The sequence below is a fragment of the Phyllostomus hastatus genome, unplaced genomic scaffold, assembly GCF_019186645.2.
Source record: "Phyllostomus hastatus isolate PE091 unplaced genomic scaffold, TTU_PhHast_1.1 phas_scaffold_78, whole genome shotgun sequence".
NCBI lineage: Eukaryota > Metazoa > Chordata > Mammalia > Chiroptera > Phyllostomidae > Phyllostomus > Phyllostomus hastatus.
Window position 1 is genome coordinate 63,490,145 of NW_025334041.1, and position 22,197 is coordinate 63,512,341.

At 40.6% G+C, this 22,197-nt stretch overlaps 1 long non-coding RNA gene across 2 annotated transcripts in view; it reads right to left on the minus strand.

The window, feature by feature from the left end:
- LOC123811843 overlaps positions 1 to 22,197 on the minus strand; it is a 56,232-nt gene that overhangs the window by 8,960 nt on the left and 25,075 nt on the right. For both annotated transcript variants that reach the window (XR_006784446.1, XR_006784447.1), the window contains exon 2: positions 923 to 1,067. This is a non-coding gene — a long non-coding RNA (uncharacterized LOC123811843). The remainder of the gene's footprint in view (positions 1 to 922; positions 1,068 to 22,197) is intronic.

The following is a 22,197-nucleotide window of genomic DNA, read 5'->3' on the forward strand; positions in this document are numbered from 1 at the left end:
AATTTCTATATCTGAACACTCTAATATCTGCCTTGAAGAGTTGCTGTGAAGATGAGACATAATGGATGTAAAGCACCCATCCACACTGAACTTTAGTCATAGGAATGGTTCTTCTTGCAGAAGTTCCTAGAAGACTTGGATTGGACTGGAAACAGAGCCCAGATTGGTACTGCCTGATAAGAGGAAATGTTTCCACTCAGAGACATTTCCACCAGGCTGGAAATTGCTCCAGAACTGGGTTTGGTTGGTGGGTGGGTTGTTTTGTGGAAGGAAGATAGTGGTAGGGCAGGTTGAGTAAGGATTCTCCTCAGTCTGGCATGGCTGATGGGTGCTGACCTCAGTTTTGCGTGAAACTATGGATATATATCCACATTCCATGACATGGGATGGCATTTTGATCTCTGCTACATGGTAATGCCACTTACAAACTGAGCCCCAAGCTGTTTGGGGCTCGTAGGGCACCTTTAATATTAACATATGCTTCCATATAGTCATTTGTACCCCAGTGTAAGAAGAGGGCATTTTAATCAACATTCTTTTAGTACCACTAAAAATAATACATGGAACAGACTGACAGTTGTCAGAAGGGGTTGAGGAGAAGGACTGGTGGAAAGAAGGTGAAGGGATTAGACAAAGAACATATACACATAAACCATGGGCACAGGCAACAGTGTGGGGACAGCCAGAGGGAGGGGGGTTAGGGGATGGGAGGGGGGGCATAAACAGGGTGGGAGGGAATGAGGGCATCTGCAATAGTGTCAACGGTAAAAAGAAAGAAAAAACAAATTTTTAAAAAGTATGCACTTGTCAAAATTTTAAATTAAATAAACATAACATTCGTTAAGTTAAGTAAAATTACTGGCTATATTTGCAATATAAGCACCAAGGAGGCAAGTCTCCTGTGTGCCCAAGCAGACCATACCCGGAGTTCTGGTGCATTCTGTGAGCATCCCTGTAAGGCAGGGGGACACACCTGCTGCAGGTCCAGAGGAGAAACTGGCATGGCCATCAGCCACAAAGAGAAACTCCTTGTAAGGCCCAAGTTGAGGAAACAGGGAGTGCTTTGCCTGGTGGGGGAAAAAAAGAATAAAAACTATTTTCAAATATTTGGAGATTTCATGTGTAAAAATGAGCCTTATTTCATGTGCATCAGGAAGTAAGACTAAAGCCAAACATGGAGTGCTCTATGATAGCAGGTCTGAAGGCCCAGCTGAAGGCCATGACTTCACTTACTGCATTTGAGACAGACGCACAGCCCTGAGCCAGTGGGCTCCAGAGCCAACAGTGTTCCAGGGTAGGGAGTGCATGTTTGCTGAGGAAATCATAGCATACCAGCTTCATGGAGCTGGGATGAGGACCAAGGAGACCACTGTTTCAGACCTCGTTTCATGTCACCTCTCAGGAGGTAACTTGGCCACACTACTCTGGACTGTCTCCTCCTGTTTCACTCTAGTTTCTGTACCACAGACTTCCTAGGACACAACCAATGCAGCCTCTTCCCACATCCTCTTGACTGATCTCTTCCCTCCCACCCCAGGGCTTCCTGTTACCCTGAAGCATGAGACACTCCAGCAAAACTCATGGCCTGATCATGCTCTGTCCAGAGGTTAGAGGGGAAGTAAAGGAGTATTAATGTCTCATCAGGAAAACCATTGAAAAATCAGAGGTTGAAAGTGGCAAATAAATTATTTTTCCCTTCCTTCCTCTCCCTCCACCCAGGATATCCTGAGACCTACTAGTTTATGCTCTGAGAGTATGGTTCCTATATTAGTTTCTTGTGGCTACTATTACAAATTGCCACAAATGTGGGGACTTAAAACACAGAAATGTGCTATCTTACAATTCTGGAGGCCAGCCATCTGCATTCAACATCACAAGTCCACATCAAGGTGTCAGCAGGGGCTGTCCTCCCTCCATAGGCTCTGGGTCCCTTCCTCATCTCCTACAGCTCCTTGTAACTGCTGACATGCCTTGTCTTGTGGCCACATGACTCCAGGCACTGCCTTCATGGTCACACTGCCCTATCCTCCTCTCTGTGTCAAATCTGCCTCTGCCTCTTTCTTATAACAACATGTACATTTGGATTTAGGACCTACCCAAAAAATCCAAGGGTAATCTTTCTATCTCAAAACCCTAATAACATCTGCAAAGACTTTGGCATATAAGGTAACATTCACAAGTTTAAGGAATTCACATGTACACATTTCTTTGTAGGGCTGTGTTGAGCCTCCACAGTCCAGAGGACCGGGCAATCAGCTCCATTCCTGCCACTTGAGACCACATCAGTAACATACCCTGTGTTTGCTCCTTTCACCACAGCCTCACTACTGTTCCTCCAAAGTCCCCACTCTTGAGTCAAACTCTCCACTGAAGAGACAGCCATGAGGTTTCTCTCAAGATCTCCTTTCTGGGGAACCCCAAATAATATGTGTAAACTATCGAGAACACTGCACACAGTAGTGGTAGTAATAACAGTAGTAGGAGTATTACAATAACCGTTCCTATTGTTTCTAAAGAGATTTAACATTTTTGCAGAGCAATGCTTAGTCACTTAAAAATAGGCCTACACACCATGAAAACAGAGGTCATCTATTTCAGGGGGATTTTCCACGGTGTTGAAGAATCTGTTTGCCTCTACAAAACATTTGCAGTGTAGTAGCACTTTTTCAGTAGAATATCTACTTAAAAGTTGGATTAGTAAAAGAAGGGTTTTCCCACAGCAAATGGAAGAATATACACTATAATACAGGAAAGTTAAATAAATTAATTAATGCTTACTAATTTCTTACAGATGAAAAGTGTTATCTGCATCAGTGCTCAGCCCTTCCGTGAGCATGCTTTTTTGTGTGCTGAAGTGAATTATATTTCTTAAAACAGCAGTGTCCTGGGTCTGGAAATGTCTGAGAAGTAACACAGCTTTGCAGACAAACCGCAGAATCAGGCAACACCACCCCCCAAATTCAGGCAACAGGGCCATGCCCGACTAATGTGGGGACAAAGAGGGTTTTTCCCTCTTTGTGGGGTAAAGCAGGGTTTTCTACTGTGACCTGTCAGAGGTCTTTGCAGGGGACAATTTTAAAACTGAGGATTCTGGAAGGTTGTTTTCTTTATGTGGCAATTCCATTGGCACCTTCGTTTCAGAAAAGCACGTAACTTTTAGGTTCATAGATAAACCTGAAGAGAACGAGGTTGAATTGAAGATAAGAAAATATTGGTGAATTTCCCTGTTAAGAGGGCACATACCAAAAACAGTTAGAAACTTAAGAATTTCAGTTCTCCTGCCATGAGAAGGCAAATTCAATATTTTGATAGAAGCTCCTACCTCCAGGCACGTTTGATAATTATCATTTCAAAAACTATAGGCAAGTCATTGAATAAATACAGCCTGAATGAAAATTGTATTAACAGTATGGTAAAGTAATTTCACATCTGGCTCCTTTAATATACATCATTTCATTGGACAATTCATATCTGAAAATTTCTCTGAAAGAATTCCCTTGAATTTTATGTTTAAAATCTTAACTTTCTAATCTCCCAAACCTAGTTTGTTTCCATCGTTAGTTGTTGGCACAATCTGCTATCAGCATTTCAGTCCCTCTCCTTCTCTTTCTTTTCCTGCACGCACACACACTGCAGAAAACAACATGTCAAGCAATGTTTTGTTGGGAGGCAGGACTGCTCTCTCTTTCTCATTCCATCTACTCTGTTTCTTTAACTCCTTGAACAGCATGGGGGAAATCAATAGGAGGACCTGTAAACTTCTAGAGAATTCTAGCTAAAGGGGTCCAAGAACAAAATTGGTCTAAGAGTCAACTTGTCCTTATGCAGTTATCACTCCCCCTGAAAAATTCAGCTTTTTTTCCAATTCATAACAGGTTCTTAAATAATGTTGAATAGTGAGTGAATGAAGAAATTAAGTGAAGAACTGAGCATTTCTGAAACCATAGAAACAAGCATGATGTAGAAAGCATGTAGTAAACTGGAAAGAGCAGGGCCTTAAAACCAAGAGACCCAGGGGTCAGCTCTTCTGCTGAATTACTATTTGATCTTGGGTAGGCTATCTGAGTCATTTTTCACATGCCAAGTAGAAACAACACTTATTCTAATGTCTTAATAGATAATATCTATGCCACAAAATAGCAACCTTATGGTTTAGAAAACACTTGGGCTTACATTCTCTCACTTGACCTTTCCAACCACCAACTGATGGCAAAGGGTGCCCATATTTTGTCCTGAAAGCAGTTAATAAAAGTGCCCTTCAGGTAAGAAGTTCCAGCTGTGTCCACACCTCCTATTTGCCATCGAGACCATAATGGCAGAACCTTTTCTCAAACCATGACTTCTTGTTCCAAATCCTTCTTACTTGCTCCCAATCCTTCTCACTTCCTGCTATCTGCACACATGTACTGAACACCAATAACACTGCACATTACCAAGGTCCTGGTCAAATGAGGGCCACTATAGAAATTCCCACAGATATCTCAGCATGGAGTGGGTATTTAGTAGATATGCAGTGAATTGACTAGACCACACTGGGGGTCAGCGAATATTTTCTGTAAAGGACCAGATAGTAAATCGTTCAGGCTTTGCGGACCACACAATCACTGTCTCTACTGCTCCACAATGCAGCACAAAAGCCAAAACCAACAACACACAAATAAATGGGTGCGGCTCAGTTCTAATAAGTCTTTATTTATGAAAGCAGATGGCAGGTCCGATTTAGCCTTTGGGCCTTTTTGTGACAAACCCTTGGACTACAACAACTCTGAGAAAAGTCTTAATGTCAAAAACATTATTTTAACACTTCCTTTTAAAGACAGGGTCCTGACAACTCTTGACTACTATGTCTAGCCAGGCACTTGTATCCCTCCTTCTCCACTGTCCTCTGATAAAGGCCAAGTGGCAAAGGGGACATAGAGCATTTATCCTTCAACTGCAGTTATTCTGAAAGACAAAGCAAGGGCAGAGATTAAAACTAGACTCCAGGTCTTTGTACCAGACCCAGTTTATCAAAGACCCCTCTTCAAATTGTAGTGAGTTTTCTGTATAACTAATAAAGAAAAAAAGTGCTATTATTTCACTTAATAGTCTTTTAGTAAGGGTATAGGGGCCAGGTTTACCAAAGGGCTTTATGAGATGCCTGCTGAAAGGCAACAATACTGCTTGGCACCATGGAATTTTTCTTCATGTGAAGCTACATGATCACTTTTCATTCTATTTCTCAAGCACTCTATGGAACCCATCCATGTATTAGGCTAATAACTGCATGAATCTAGTTAAAAGGAACTAAGCAATTATTTTAATTAGTAGAGAACAAAAATAATGCTCCTGGATTCTGTGTTAAGGGGCAAGAAGGAAGTAGTCAGGGCTCAGAAAAATCCCACAAAATATTTTTGTGAAAGGAAAAATAATTAAGGCCAAATTTAGAACATACTTGGCAATAAATGGGCCAAATAAAATGAATGGCACCACTGTGCAACTAAAACCCATTCATATAGAAGAGCCTCAGAAACTCCATTTTTATGTGATACCATTTTGAGGGTATAGCCAATTTTACAATGTGAAAGTGGATGTCTACTAGAGACTTTAATGACCCTTTTGAATCTCTCACACAACTTCTTCCAGAGTTTCTGTGTAAACTCTTCTATTAATAATAAAAAGAAGAAGTATATTAGTCAATTTGCCATTGAAATAAGATTATTTTTTCATTTAAATTCTCAGAGTAAATTGTTCAGATTTGTTTCTCTGGAAAAATCTATCTTTACAGAAAAACTTTGTAACTCATCTCTTCTACAAAAGGCATATTCCAACCTAAGAGAGTTGTAATCATTTGAACCTAATTCAGTCATACAGGAAGAGACTGTATCTGCCAACTATCCCCTAGCCTTTGCTGTCCTGCATCCCTTTTGGTCATTCATGACATTCTGGACATTTTATTCATCTCAGACTTCCAAAAGGAGACAAAGTGAAATTCAAATTAGTCAACTAGTCAGTGTCGTCCCTTCTGTTTGAATCTGTAAACGTTTTGTGAGCATTTGTGTTGTCTACAGCACTCGCAAGTTACAGATGTCCACAGATGACTGAGACTGAGACCCTACCTGCAAACAGTTAACAGTGTAATCACAGAGACACAGGCACAGGCAGAAAGGAGGTCATGCAGTCCAGGGATCTGGCCTAAGCTGCTCGTTAAAAAATGGATTACCCAGAGAGAAAGAGCAGCATGTGCAAAAGCTGGGACACAAGAAATCCCAGGGGAATGCATGAAGTGCAAGCAGAGAGAGCCACTGGATGGTAATGCCCACAGTCAGAGGGGGCAAGGAGCAGACCCCAGCGGGTAGGGCAGGAGCCAGACCACGGAGGGCTTATGAGCCACATCAAGGATCCCTGACTTCATCTTGTACTGCAATGGAGAACCACCAGGCCAGTTCCCAGAAGGGACCACCGGGGCCAATTTTCCACTATGAGCACTTGGATGATTGAGAAGAGGATGAAATGAAGATCAAGTGTTCCACAAATGCCATAGCCCAGGCAAGAGGTGATAAGGCCTTGAACTAGGACAAATGTAAGTAGAAATGGAGAGAAGGGGTGAGGCATGAGAGCACAGAACTGAAGGATTTTTTTCAAACCTCTGTAGAACACTGACTGAGGGGTCAAACGTAGGAAATGAAATAGGCTTTGGAGGTTCCCAGTGGGGAGGAGGTGTTTTAACCAAATGCCTGTCACATGTCCAAAAAGTCTCCCTCCTTAGAGGTTCTTTAAACCCAGGAGGGCCCTTATCCATGGCTCCAGGACCAAGATGCAGTAAAAAACTTCAGCTTTGGGCACACGAGCATACTGTTGCGTGCCATGTGAAAACTAGAAGAGAGTCTAATGTGTATTTACTTTCCCAGTCAAAATTCACCCAAAAACAGTTTCCTGCCGTAAGTCTAAGTTAAAATATACAGAAGCCTGGGATGAAAGAAAATTGTGGTGAATACTCACTGCGATGGTTAATTTCTGTGGCACCTTGACTGGTGGGCTCAGTGATGCCCAGATAACTGGTAGACATTATTTCTGTGTGTGTCCAGGAGAGTGTTTCTGTAGGAGATTGGCATTTGAATAGGTAGACTAAGTAAAGAGGATTCTGTCCCCAGTGTAGCAGGCATTACACAATCCACTGAAGGCCTGAATAGAACAGAAAAGCTGAGAAAGTGAGAAAATTTTCTCTCTTTGCTTAAGCTGGGTACTCATCTTCTCCTGACCTTGAACATCAAATTTTCTGGTTCTTCGACCCTCAGAATTCAAAAAGGATTTATACTATTTCCACCCACCTTCCATTCCCTGCCCAACCATTCTCAGGCCTTCAGACTTGAACTAAGTTACACCACCAGCTTTCCTGGGTCTCCAGCTTGCACACAGAAGATCATGGGACTTCTCTGCCTCCATAATTGTGCTAACCAATTCCTGGAATAAATGTCCTCTTACATATATCTATACTACATCTTTACCTTACCGGTTTTATTTCTCTGGAGAACCCTGACTAATATACCTAAGATACACTATATATGTTTTAAATTACTATGTTTATATAGGGCTCATTTATGATTTTGTTTTTTAAAGAATGTAAACAGGGCCCTGGCTGGCGTAGCTCAGTGGATTGAGCGCGGGCTGCGAACCAAAGTGTCGCAGGTTCAATTCCCAATCAGGGTACATGCCTGGGTTGCAGGCCATGACCCCCAGCAACTGCACATTGATGTTTCTCTCTCTCTTTCTCTCTATCTCCTTCCCTTCCCGCTCTAAAAATAAATAAATAAAATCTTTTTAAAAAATGTCGCAGGTTCGATTCCCAGTTAGGGTACATGCCTGGGTTGCAGGCCATGACCCCCAGCAACCGCACATTGATGTATCTCTCTCTCTTTCTCTCTTTCTGCCTCCTTCCCTCTCTAAAAAATAAATAAATAAAATCTTTTTAAAAAAAGAATGTAAACAGGACACTTCTCAATTCATTTTATGAACCAACCAAACCTTCACAACAAATCTGACAGGGACATTACACTAAGGAAAATTACAGGTAAATGTTATTCATACACATTGTTGAAAAATCATCAAAACATTCAGCAATACATAGAGTAAATAATACATCACAACAAAGTTGGGTTTAGTCCAGAAATGCAAGACTGGTTTAACATTCAAAAACTTAATGAATAATTCACCACACTAACAGAATAACGGGAGAAAGTCATATGATCATTCTACAAATACGTGAGTACTTAATTTAAGATAAAGGTGTCACTTCAGAACACTGAGAAAGGGAAGTCTTTTCCATTAGTGGTGTAAGTGGGTGTCTTGGAAGAAAAAACAAACTTGATCCCACCTCACATCATATACAAAATCAATGCCACTGGATTATAGATATAATCAATAGGTAAATAAATGTAATCTAACTCTGGCTGGTGTGGCTCAGTGGACTGAGCACTGGCCTGAGAACAAAAAGGTCTCTGGTTCAATTCCCAGTCAGGGCACATGCCTCAGTTGTGGGCTGGGTCCCCAGTAAGGGGTGTGTAGAGGCAACCACACACTGATATTTCTCTCCCTCTCTCTCCCTCCCTTCCCCTATCTCTAAAAATAAATAAATAAAATCTTTTAAAACATAAAATAAAAAAACAAAATGTAATATATAAGTAATCTATGCATGTAAATAAAAAGGAAGAAACAACAAAGCTTCCAGAAGATAATATAAAAAGGTATTTCCATGACCTTGAATTAAGCAGAGTTCTCTTAAATAGGACACAGAAAGGACTAACTATAAGGAAAACTTGGTAAGTCTGACTACATTAAAATTAAAAATCTTCTGTTCATCCAAAGATACCATAAAGAGAGTAAAAAATCAGGCTCAGGGTGGTACATGACCTTATCAATACATATATCCAAAAAAGGATCATATCCGGGTTATGTAAATATCTCCTACAAATCAATAAGATGAACAATACAATAGAAAAATTAACAAGACACTTGAAAAGCCCATTCATAGAATAGCCAAATGGCCAATGGTAAAAAGATGCTCGATTTAAAGATGCTCAGTCACAGTCAAATTAAAACCACAGTGAGATTCAACTACATACCACCAGAATGACCAAAATCAAAATGACTGAAAACACCAAATGTTAACAAGAACAGCATAACTCTCACCCACTACTTACTGGTGGGAGTGGAAACTGATATAACCTCTTTGTAAAACACTTTGACACTATTGAAGCTGAGCATAATCATGTGGTACAATGTAGCAAGTTCCCCCATAATCCATATACCCAACAGAAATGTAGGCACCTACCCACCAAAGATGTGCACAGGAAAGTTTACAAGAGCATTCTCTGAAATAGCCTAAAACTGAAAACAACCCAAATGTTCCTCAAGGGTAAAAATAGATAAATTGTGGTCTATTATTGATACAATGGAAGGAAACACAGCAAAAAAAGATACTCTAATTGCACCCAACAACATAGGTGTAACTCACAACGTAATGTTGACAGATTCAAACCAAACAAAAGAACACCTACCTTATGATTCCATTTACATAAAGTTCAAAAACAACACAAATCTATGGTATCAGAAATCAGGATAGTGGTTATCTTGGAAGGGGGAGTTCCACCACAGGGGCCACTGGACACACTGGCTGCATTCTCTTTCTTGTCCTGAGGGTGGTTATAGGATGTATTCACTCTAGACCACAGGTGGCAAACACAAGGCCTATGGGCCAAATCCAGCACTCCACCTTGTTTTATTGGGCCCAGCACTTGTTTCTACCAGGAGGGAGGGAGCAGTGCCAAGCTCTCACTTAACTGTTAAGGAGTAGTCACATTTATACAGTCCTAAAATTACATTTGGCCCTTTGAAGGCAACCCTGAGGTTGATGTGGCCACTGGTGAAAATGAGTTTGACACCCCTGCTCTAGGGTAAGGCCTAACATCTCATGCTCTGCTCTTTGCAGTCATCCATATGCGGAACCCAATAAAGCTTGAAAACAAGTTTCAAACATTGATTTCCATTTCTTAGGTGAAATAAATGGAGGGGCTCACACAGAAAATATGGAATATCTTTATTAAAGTCAATCAGTGGTTTGTTTTACCTGTGCTCAGTTTGTTCCCCTGATGTCAGTTTACAGAGCAGAAAAGAGAAAGAACCATACAGGAATAGGTGAGCTGGACTCAGAAGAAGATGCCCTCCTCTCGAGTGAAAATGAATATAACTGGACCCTTTGCAGTTTAGCTAAGAGCTGAGTAATGTGTAAAGAGAAAAAAAGAAAAGTTAAGGGCCCAACGTGTGAAGAGCCTAGCCTTGTTATATTGTATAAAGAGGGATTAAAAGGTCTCAAATTTAGACTGGCTACAAGGAAATGCTGTCTCATGAAATGTATAATTAATCTGTAGCCAATGGTTTAGTAAAATCCAAAGCCTCCCTCAAAAAATTGGAAGGGGGGGAGGTGGAAAGGGAAAGGAAGGGAAGGGAAGGGAAAAGAAGCTATTTACAGCAGCCAAACCAGCCTCTGCAGGTTACACTGACTAATATTGTATTACAAAGACTCCCTGGCTTCCAGGTAAAAACTGATAGCCAGCTGGGGTCAGGAACAAAATTTTCCCTTTGGTGTAGTATTTCACAGCTCTGTTATCTAATATTGAAGCAGGTGAGGGGCTTCCTAGTATTTGTACCTCCATTTGGACACCTGGCTTTGGGATTCAGGGGGCTGCAATGAAACAGACTATTGTTTTAATCCTGGATGACAACACCTGTAGATCTGTATTTAGGCAGCACCTTGTGTTTCCAAAGGTAAACACAATGAATAACATCAAAATTGTTCCTCATACTACTGTTTTTACATCAACAATCTATCAATATATGGGTAGTTTCAATATATGTGTAAAATAATACAGAGCAGGTATGCCTACACTGAGGTAATTCAAAAAACAGGTCTATCATTTAGCAGCCTGGATATCAATTGGTGCACTTTTGTGTATGAAAAACACAGAGATTATTCATCAAAGTGATTGTCCTGTGCACTTGTATGCCTTATATAATTTATTTTTCAGGGCTTTTTACTTGAAAGAAATCACTAGCTAATGACATTTCAGACTTGAGAAATTATTCTGATAGCACACTGAAATTCCCTCAGGGACAGAATTGTGAATAAGTGAATTTTTTTGTAAAGATCATTAGCAGATATTACAAACCAATTCAAGCTGGGCATTTTTTTTTGCAAATTAGTTTAATTTTTAAAGCCACTGGAAAAAAAAGACAGTGAGTGATTTAATTTACTTAACCTGTCAACAAATTGCAGCTTTGTGCTCCATTGGTGACTGCATTTCTAACCACAAAAAAAATCTCTATCTCTAATAGAGATATTTTTCAAAATTATCATATTTGGTGGGTGATATTTCAAAAAGATAGTCATGTTTATTTTTTATTTAGCAAGTTGCCCAGGAATTTAGAATGTTTGTTTTATTGATATGTTTAAAGAAAAAACAAAGCCCTGCACTGTCTACATCTGTTGCTTTAGTTAAACTTTCAGGAAATTATCAGGTTCATCATTTCTTGAGCAAATAGACAGTGGAGCTTTGGTGGTAGATTGTGGGGTTTCTTGGGGGCGGGGACTATTTAATAATAAACCACAATTTCTGGGCTAAAGAACTAATATGTGGGGTGAGAAGCACCACTATTGCCCCCACTTACATCAGGCTGGATTTTTATTTGCATCATCACCCTGTGATGTATGTTTTCCATTGAAAGAACTCCTGTGGACTTCAAAGGGAGTCACCTGCAAGGATGGGCTGTGTGAGAGTCCTGAAAGGCTGCAGAACAAGCCCAGAGCTGGGAAACCATGCCAAAACTAGCTCATGCTGGAGCCCCCAAACCATGTCCCAAAATGAACCACCTCCTCTTCCTACGCGGTCCCACAGCCATCCCACAGCACACATGGGAAGTGCCCCCGGGCTTGCCAAGCACTGCACTGGTTTCTCGGGCTACCACTTATAAATATTTCATGAGTGGTGTTCCATTTATAAGAAAGCATGTTAATAAGAATATTCTTTGAAATTGGAGTCTAATGCAGGCTTTAAAAAGGCTCGTTGTTTGAGGTACTACAGGTTTCTTTTCTTTTCTTTTTAAAGTGTAAAGTCAATTTACCACAAACCAAACAAAGGAGTTTAACATCCTTTTGTGTGTCCCATCAGCAAAAAAATGAGCAGGATTCTACTCTAAAGGACATTCTATTTTTGGAAGGAGTCATTAAATTATTGAGTATAAAGGATCATAGAAATAAATGTTTCTTGAGTGCCAGATATTTGAATTCTCCTCTTTTAATCCTCACCAATATATCATGATGCAAACTATACTACCCCCATTCTTAAGACAGAGAAATGGGCTTCACAGAGATCATGCAAATTGTCTATTACTAAGTCCCACAACAGTAAGTGCAGAGCTGATCTGGAACCCACATCTACCCAACTCAAAGCCCATGTTTGTTTCTCAACCCCACACTAACTCCCCGGTATCTGCCAATTTCAAATGTCAAGTTTACATCTGAAAGCAGCTACCATTTTTCTGAAGAGCTAGAACTCAGAGATTATGGGTTCCGTCAGTTCAAGTTCAGACAGGGAATACTGTATTCAACATGCTGATGATTAAGTTGCAAAAGAATCGTTTTGCCCAGAGTTCCCAGTGGGATTCTGCAAGAAAACGTAGAATCGAAAGCAGCTTGAGATCTACACTAGCGAGTCTGAATGCCACATTACTGTGTCTCAAAATACTGGCACACCTCTCTAAACCTCAGACAATAAAGGCGATTCTAATGATCACAGTAAACTCCCTTGGATACAAGTTCAAGAAAGAAGAGGAAGATAGGCGAGGGCTCCAGGGTAACAAAGAACTCAAATGTGAATCTATAGAGAGGTCGCACATCCAAACAATCACAGCTCTGTGTTATTAATTGTCAGGAAGGGAGGAGAAAGTTGGACCTTCTACTAATCCTCTTGGGCTTTCAAGATATGGGAGCCCTGATAAGGTATAGAATGTGGCCATTCAGTGGCCATTGAGTGAGCAGACACCAGCCAGGGGCACCAGCTGCCCCACAGTGGTAACAGGGATCAGCCACAATCACCCATGAACTCCTTTCTGTTCCCACACACTCCTACAGCAAGAGCCTCAGAGGCCACCGGAAGGAGCTCAAGCACCTCCCTGTGACCCCTGGAGCCACCATTTGCCCTGGGCTAATAGTAAATTCACTAGAACAGAGGTTCTGTTCCTGGGACTGCTCACAGGGACACCAAGCCTTTTTCCTCTTCTCAAAGTCTGTTTCCTCAGCTGCAGCATGGAGACAGCAGAAGTACTACCTGCTCAGCCTAGAATGTTCAGTGATGCTAAAGATGGGACGTAACCCTCTTTGCATTAGTGCTTCAGACAACTCAGTCTACAAGAACCATGTCTCATTAACCTTTCCTTTAATTTTAGGCATGTTTCTCAGCGCCAGGCTTGTTACTGTATTCTCATCTCTATGACTTGGTCTTTTGGAGAAAATTAATTTACATGGGAGTGATGTTTCATGTGATAGAAATCAAAATCAAATTTAAAAAAATGTTTTCTGAGCATGGAAATCAATTTTTATATATTTTGCCCTCAACAAATCTTTACACAAGTTGAGTTGAGGCTTAGGCTGTGCATTATCCTGGGTTTCTAAGCACAATTTATCTGGTCTTTGCACTTAGGATAAAATCAACCTCCTAAACGTGAACCATGCCTGAGGCCAGGCATGAATTAATGCTTGCTGGGCTCTCAGACCTTATCCTGACCAGCTCCCCCACCCTTGCTGCTCTTTGGGCACACTTTGAAGAGAAGGAGCTGCAGTCCTGCCTCCTGGGTCTCCCTTCTGTGGCTGGAAATTCACCTGATGGTCCCAGCTTTTCTTGCCTGATTGACTTCAAACATCCTCCTGCAGAGACACATTCCATCGCCTCCTCATCCAAAACAGCACAGTCCTGATCTTCCTGACTCTTTCAGTATCATTACCATGTAACACTTCCTCTGTTTGGTCCCTCAAATGCCATTCATCTCTCCAATGCAACTATAGCCTCCAGAAAGTGAGAGATGATCGTGTTCCCCTGACTTTGTGCCCGAGCCCCAGCATAGTGCCTGGCACATGAAGGACAAGGGAAACAGTGTTGCCTTAATACAGCTCTACCTGATATAAAATGACATAAGACCCAGTCAGGCACTTTACTGCATGAGCTGCACTAGCAACCCTTGAACTGAAGGAGAAAAGTTCTTGTTTTCCCTCCCCCTCCAGGCTCAAACTCTTTCCTCTGTAAGTGAAGCACACCTGATCTCGAAGGAAGGAAGGCCTGCATTTACTACCAGCCTGGGGAATGCCTTAACTGTTGGCCAAGGTCCTCCTGCCTGCCAAGGAGGCTTGACTTCCTGTCATGTAAGTGTGAGGTGGTGATAAGCTCGACTCCCTGTGGGGCCCACTTGTGACTCTCACCTGCTTTCTGGGGCTCCTCTGCATGAGCAATCTCAGGCTCCAGTGACTGCCTGGAACTTTGGCTCCTGTTGCTAAACAAGTTTGCTACAGAGTGGGGAGAAGCAGGCCACACTCACCACATAGACATCTTCTCAGTCTTAACATCGGTTTCATTACTGGATCATTTTTGAACGACAGAAGTCATATATACTAGTTATAACAAGCGAAACACTTAAAAATGTGTACAAAAGCAAAGATAATTCTTTCTCCCTGTCCCACCTTATTACCATGCCTATATTCATGTTACTTATATAATTATATAATGTAATATATGTATAAGATATATAATGTATATTTATATTTAACATATTTAGAAATAATCATATATTAATACATAATTATATAATTTTGCATGAGTAGGGTAATATACATGCTAGGGAATTTGAGAACAGCATTTTTATCTTATTTAATGGCCCACACCTATGTGTTTTACTTGCCTTTCCCAGGTCTGATTACTCCAGGGACACACTGGAGAGCACAGGTGTGCTCTGGCCAGAGGACCACACCTGTGTGCAGTGGCACCAGTTTCCCTTTCTGGTCTTAAATATACCTGCCTTGGTCACACTGGAATTCAGGTGAGTCTTCAGAGAAGCAGCACTGCTGATGTTTTCTCTGCTCCTGGTTTGGGAACATTTGAGAGGATGCCTTTTCCCCTCTCATTCCACCCCCATCTCCAGACCGCAGACCACCCCTGGGGATGGGTTCTGGTTTCCAATCCCTCCCTGGCCCCCTTGCATCCTTTTGTTTCTCATTGGCTTAAATTTCCACCTCACAGCCCCTATATTATTTCTGACCTTGTCTATTTCCAGTGACCTTCTCAATGTAACAAATCTCCACCCCAAGGCCTCTTTCTCTTTCTCTACAGGTGCCTCTCCCCACCTTGCCTCCTCAAAGCTTACCCAAGCCTTTGCCCCATACCCATTTACTCAGCACATTTGTCTGCAAGTGACTATTCCTACTTGCCCTCACCCTTCCAGGTCACAAGTTTCATCAACACATTTGTGTATTGCTTTGTAGATTTTGAACATATACAAATAGATTACTTCAACTAATTCTTACAATAGCCCTATAAAATAGAGCATAAGTGTATTGGAGCCCAAATGCTAGTGACCTTCATTAACAGGCAATTTGCAAAGAAAATGTGAAAATGGCCACATGAAAAAAACACTGTTTTACTATTAATAAAAGAAATGCAAAGCCTAAGAGCATTGATATAGTCTTTGCCTATGAATTAACAATAATTTAAAAGAACAACGATACTGGCTGGTCAGCAAGGAGAGGGGCAGCACACTAGATTATTCCAGGTAGGAGCACATGTTGGTGGCAACTCTCTGAGACACAGCTTGCCAACATACAATGAATTAGAAAACCATGGAGCTATGCAATCCCTCTTACAGGAATTTACCTGAAGAGATAAACAAAGCTAGGCAGAAAGTTTAAGCTACAATGATACTTTAATATAGGACTGATTAAGTTGAAGTCATGCAATTTAATGCTCTGAACAAAATTAAAAATAATGTGGGAGAATATATAACATAATGCAAATTTTTCTGATAAAATAAAAACAATGACACAATAATATGTATTGTCTAAGTTATATATATGTATATATATATAATAGATATGCATCTAGATATAAATATTACATACCATGAAATGTCAAGAAAGATTATATCCAAATGATGGCATTACAGGCGGTTTTATTTTCTTAATTTTTCTCACCTCTATTTTCTAAATTGTTTTCAATAACCATGTATGATCTTTTAAAGACTAAAACAACAATGATAACATTTTTAAAAACTGCCTTTGTCTCAATAGAAACAGTTCTATACTTGATTCTTTCATCCACTCATTCATTCTTTCAACAAATATTTAGTGAACTCCTACTATACACAAAGCATTCTGCTAAGTGGTAAGGATACAGTGATTGAACTTTTTTAAATTTAAAAACAAAGAGGTGGCCTCTGCCCTGAAGAAGGTATTCTTGGTAACTGGGAGAAAGCCTGTGAGGATGCTGGTTTGAGCAGTGAATGCCACCCCGCACAGCTGGGGCTCATTAGGCACTACGCTTCCCTGAACCCAACAAATGGCCTCAGAGGATATTGATGCATCCACTCATTCTTGGGTGAGATTTGGCCTGGGAGATGGACCTGGATCTGGAAAAGTGGTTTCTGAGAGTGGACAGTAAAGAGAAAGCACAGAGTGACATTCACTCATCCTCTTAAAGTTCATAGCTATTGTGTCTCCCACCGACTTAAAACAAGCATCTGGAATGGCCTGCTTGGGGAAGAAACAGGCTCACCCCATGGGTTGCACGACCACGGACATTAAGTAGAAGACCCCAAACAACCAATCTTATAAACAAGTGATCAGTGAAAATTCAACAAAACCCCCCAAAACATTCCTTTGAGTCTGCCTCCTTAATAAGCATTCTGCCTGCTACCCTTCCTGGATGATACTCCCCTTAAATTGCAGGATTTGAACCTGCACACACCAAAGCTGGTTTTCCTGGCCTTGAAGCCACCTGCAGGAAGTGTGTCACCCTGCAAGAAGGGTCTCTCAGCCTCCAGGGCACCATGTTGTTATCCCACAGCAATACTGTCATATTCTAGGTTAATTCAAGACATTTGCTTTGAGTTGGGGTTGTCCCCCACGTGTGATAAAGAATTTGTGTTGATTCTTCCCCAGAAGGCCACTTGTGACCAGTGCTCACTTGGAGGGCTGGCTGGAGTTTAGAGAGGGACCATGGTGAAGTGAACCAGTCCTCCTGGGGACTGAACTCATGACCTAATTAGCACAGGGTCCCAATCAACTGAGCCACCAGGCATATACCTCATTTAAGGGACTGAAGCAATGATATGCTCAATGTTAATTTTTAGATTAACTACAGATGAGCAGAGTTCCTGGGGGCAGGGGAGGGTGGGAATGCTATTTGTTAATTCTTCAACAAAGGAAATTTGGGTCATCTCTTGATGACCCCTTTTGTTACTTTTATATATATAAAATTTTATATATATATTTTTATATTTTATATAAAATTTTGGCATCTGAACATGCCATGCATCAAGGTCTATACTGCCATGATTTTTCTAGCGATATCCTGAAGAAGAGACTTTCAAGGAAAAAGCAAATGGTGTCACTCCTGCACTTGCAAAGCAAGGCACAATGATTTTCGTATTGATTCCTCCATAGTTTCTATTTCAAAATCAGGCACAAAGCTTAGGTGGCAACATGAAGGAAAAGTTTCCATATTGAGGCAAAGATGACCCTATTAGAGAGGAAAGGGCTAGACCCTATTAACTGTCCCCACTCCCAGAGCCCTAATTCCTGTGGAGAGATAGACCCTCCCTCCCTTCAGAAGAGAAGACCAGACCTGCAGCCCTGGCTGCAGCAAGGCGTGCTATAACCCATCTCACTTCACCCTCTTACCTCATCACCAGCACACCCCCAAAGAGCCGGCCAGATTTACAAATAGCAAATATGGTTTGGAACAAAGCTTTGACAGACTCAGTATCCTGTGCTAATATTACATTTCTATGAATATTCCATTGACTCTTCAACTCTGAAAAACCGTTTCCACTCTAAGGCTACATTTATTTAACATTCAGGCCAATTTAACTTCAGTTGCTCCCATCCTGACAGCGATCTTTGAAATTGATATGGCCCTGAAAGAAGCCAGAATAACTTTAAAATATTAGTAATGGGCTAGGTTCCCAGTCTTTGTAATTTTGTGGAAGAAACTCTGTGAGAAAGCACACTGAGAATTGAATTGTGTGCCCATGCTAGCTTTTCCTGGAAAAGCCTGCTTGAAACACATGGATGTTCTGCAGGAGAATTTCTATAAAGTGGAAAAGGATACAATCTAACCTTGCATTTTGCACTTATCATCTTGTGTCTCATGAGCTTGGTGACCATCTTTTTTCTTTAAATTGATTTGAGAGAGAGAGAGAAAGAGAGAGAATTGTTGTTCCACTTATTTATGCATTCATTGGTCGATTCTTCTGTGTGCCCAGACAAAGATCAAGCCTGCCACTTTGGTGTTTTGGGACAACATGCTAACCAACTGAGCTGCCCAGCCAGGGCCAATGACCATCTTTAAATACCTACACTTATGCCTGTTGTAAGAGAAAACCCACAACAGCCAGTGGAAAGAACCAACCTGGCATCTGAGGAGCACCCCAGTTTCCCACTCTCTAGTAAAGGACTTGTGGAAAAGTTAGGCATCTTTATGAGTTGTCAATTTCCTCACCTGTGAAATGTACAACAGTAACTGTCTCCACAGGAAATAATGACAGAAAATTTTTAGCCCATTGCCTGGAACGTAATAACTACTCATTGAAACTTAACTTTTGTAGCTACTATCCACCTCCTAAGAAAAATGTGGCTATTTCAATGGAATGTGTCTGCGATCCAGATATCTTTAATACCTTTATAATATTTTTAATACCTTTATAAATCTAAAATAAAAATTAAGTCCTACAATTGTACATCCATAAATAAGATTAAACTGATCACAACCAAGCTTAAATAGTGTGCTTTGATTCAAATACCTAAGAGGTAGCAACTTAAAATGAAAATAGCCCTGATTTCTAAATAATGCCTTTAAAAATGTTTTCTTATGAAATGCATTATAAAATGGCATAAGGAACTTTCCAAACTAGCATGATAAAAAATATATGATCTTTTAACCATAATTTTCTACAACATACCAAAATTTTAGTAAACCTAAATATTATCAGGAATTTCACATTTTCAATCTATGAAAAATACCAACAATTCAAATAAAATCACACTAAATGTATTTTTTCCTGAAAATACAATCTGAAACAACCCAATTTTATATTAAAGGAACATTCTTATAAACATTTTCTAAGTTACAATTTAAAACTTCTACTCAACTTGAAGTTGACAGTTAGGGACCAAATATATAGAAACTAAATTGTTGAATTGTATCTCTTAGTGTTGTGGGCTCTATTTGCAATGTTAATCTTCAGCAGGGAATATTAAGTCAACCAAATAAATATTTTTAATTTCCTGTATGTGGTTCCTTGAACCATGGCAATGCACTTTTTCTTGAAGGATTTGTGAAAGCAGCCCACAACCTACTTAAAAGAGATTGTTTGATTTTCATATGAACAAGAGGCATGGATGTGAGTGCTCACTGTTTTAGTGCAATGGGCCCTTAATAGCTTCCAGTTCTGATTCATCAAAAATGTAGTACTGTTGTTTTTTTTGGGGAGGGGGGTTGGTAACTAAATATTGTCTTTCATTCTGAGATATTTGTTTCTTGCCAGAAAATGATACTGTATTTTTCTTCTAATGATGAAGGATGAAATATGGAGAGAATTCCATTCAGTGATTATGGGACCACAAAGAAGTAAACTGATTCAGAAAACAAATCCCCAAAAGAAAAATAAAATGTATTATATGAGGTGGAAGCAGGGAATTCTTGGCAAATATTCAACTGGAGCCAGGAGTAGTAATTTAATGATATCCTTGTTTTGTTAATATTGGTAAGGGGGTTAGGGGTAAATAAAGCTCTAGGGCCTTCTGCTTTGGGACAGAATCATTTCTCTACTTTCCACCATTACCTCAGCCAGCAAAGGGGGTTAAAGACACAAATGCCTGGAAGCTTTTCAAAGAATTATTAAAATCACATAGCCCATGGGCAGGGTGCAAAATGCCACAATAAACCAGAGGTTATGACAGAACCTTGATCTCTACAGCTCAGTGAGCAGTGAGAATCCCCTCTAGGGAAAGCCCACTCTGAACACTACTCCCAGAGGCCTGGAGCATGGTACCCACATCAGAGCAGACAGGAGACTTAAGTGGGGCCTGTAGATTGTAATAATCCTGCCCAATTATTCTGGTTCCCTGGGTAACTGTACAACCTCACTTTGGACTGGTACTTCTAGCTTCCTCCTGATGGTTGCTAAGCAGAGTTTGGCAGAAAAAAAATCACCCTAACTTTGGTAATCCTGGCCACACTGGAGCATTTCTAAGCGGTACACCTGGGTTGGGTATGTGGTAAAAGAGTTAAAGGGTGTGCTGCCGCAATACACAGACCCTTTCTGAGACCGGAAGGTCATGAAGTATGTCGGGGGTTTTTTAGCTCTGGTTTTCTTCCAAGTTTAAAGGACAGAAAGTGCCACATGAAGAAAATTGAAATTAAAAAAAAGACAAATTGAAAAGGAAAGAAGGTGGCTTTACTGCAAACCCAGTCCCCAAGACACTTCTGAGTTGCCACTTTTCTTCCATGACCTTTTTAGTTCCTGGATTATGCAATGTGTTGAAGAAAAAATAATTGCTAAAAATCTTATCTAAATTTTGGTCCTCATGATGGTCTGAAAAGAAACCTTACATGGGTCACACATGTGTTTATAATGATAGATGGCAGCAGTACTGGAAGTACAGGTGATGGTGATGTTGGGGGTGGGGATAGAGGGTGGCATTGGTGATTACAATCACAGCCCTCAAAAACTGGTTAAACACTTTACCTTATGTATTAGAGATTGAGAAGTCTGTGCTACCTATTTTCTCATTCTTAGCTTTCTTATCCACCAAATGTTGATATCCACTCAAGATGTTGTTCTTTAAGACTTGAAAGGCACTTTCAAAAGAAAGGGGAAAAGTGAAATTTAAGCAACTGCTTAAGGGATATACTTCTCTATGTAAGTGAGCTTCTATTCTTCATTATTATTTTCATCATAATCATTGGCCCTGGAAGTATTTCAAAGTATCAGTAGTCCTTGAAGCTGCTATAGCATAAGATTCCAAGGATGCAGAACAGTCACTTCATGAGGACTATCATGCAGATATGCAGATACTTTTTATTAAGATTTTATTTATTTATTTTTAGGGAGGGAAGGGAGGGGGAAGGGGGCGGGGAGAGAGAGAGAAACATCAATGTGCGGTTGCTGTGGGGTTCTGGCCTGCAACCCAGGAATGTACCCTGGCTGGGAATTGAACCTGGGACACTTTGGTTCCCAGCCCATGCTCAATCCACTGAGCTACACCAGCCAGGTGCAACACTTTTTTTACCAATGCTCAAAATGTCTGGGCAGAGAAATTCTTCTGCCAGTGGTGCAAATTAGCATAAACATAGAGAAATTCCTTTCCTGTGTGGCTGTGTTTAATGAGTAATGAGGTAGTCATAGGCAGTTTGTTAAATATTTCTCTTCTCATTCTAAGCTCACAATAGGTTTGAATGTCCCCAATGACTGTGAAGTTAGGCACAGTCATGTGACTGTTCTGACCAATGAAATATGAGAAAAGGCATATTTCGCTTCTGGGCAGAAGCTTTAAGAGCCAGGGCAAGCTTCACCATGTTCCCTTCCCAACTATGGTGAATGTGAAAACAGGTTTAGAGAGGAGGCTCCAACATCCTAAGTCTCTAAATGTCTACAAGCAGCAGACACCCTTTCTGACCCACAGTGGACATGCAGTGGGATCAAGAAAAACTCTTATTGTTTGAAGCCACTAAGATTTTTATAGTTATTTGCTACCACAGCATAACCTTCTATATTCTAACAGATATAGGTGGCAAAGAGCCAAAACAAGGGGTTTAAAGTCACTAGTGGTCATAACAGAAAGAAGGAATCTATGTCTTTCTGAGAAGAAACTGAAACCTCAAGCTTCTCTATTCATCTAAT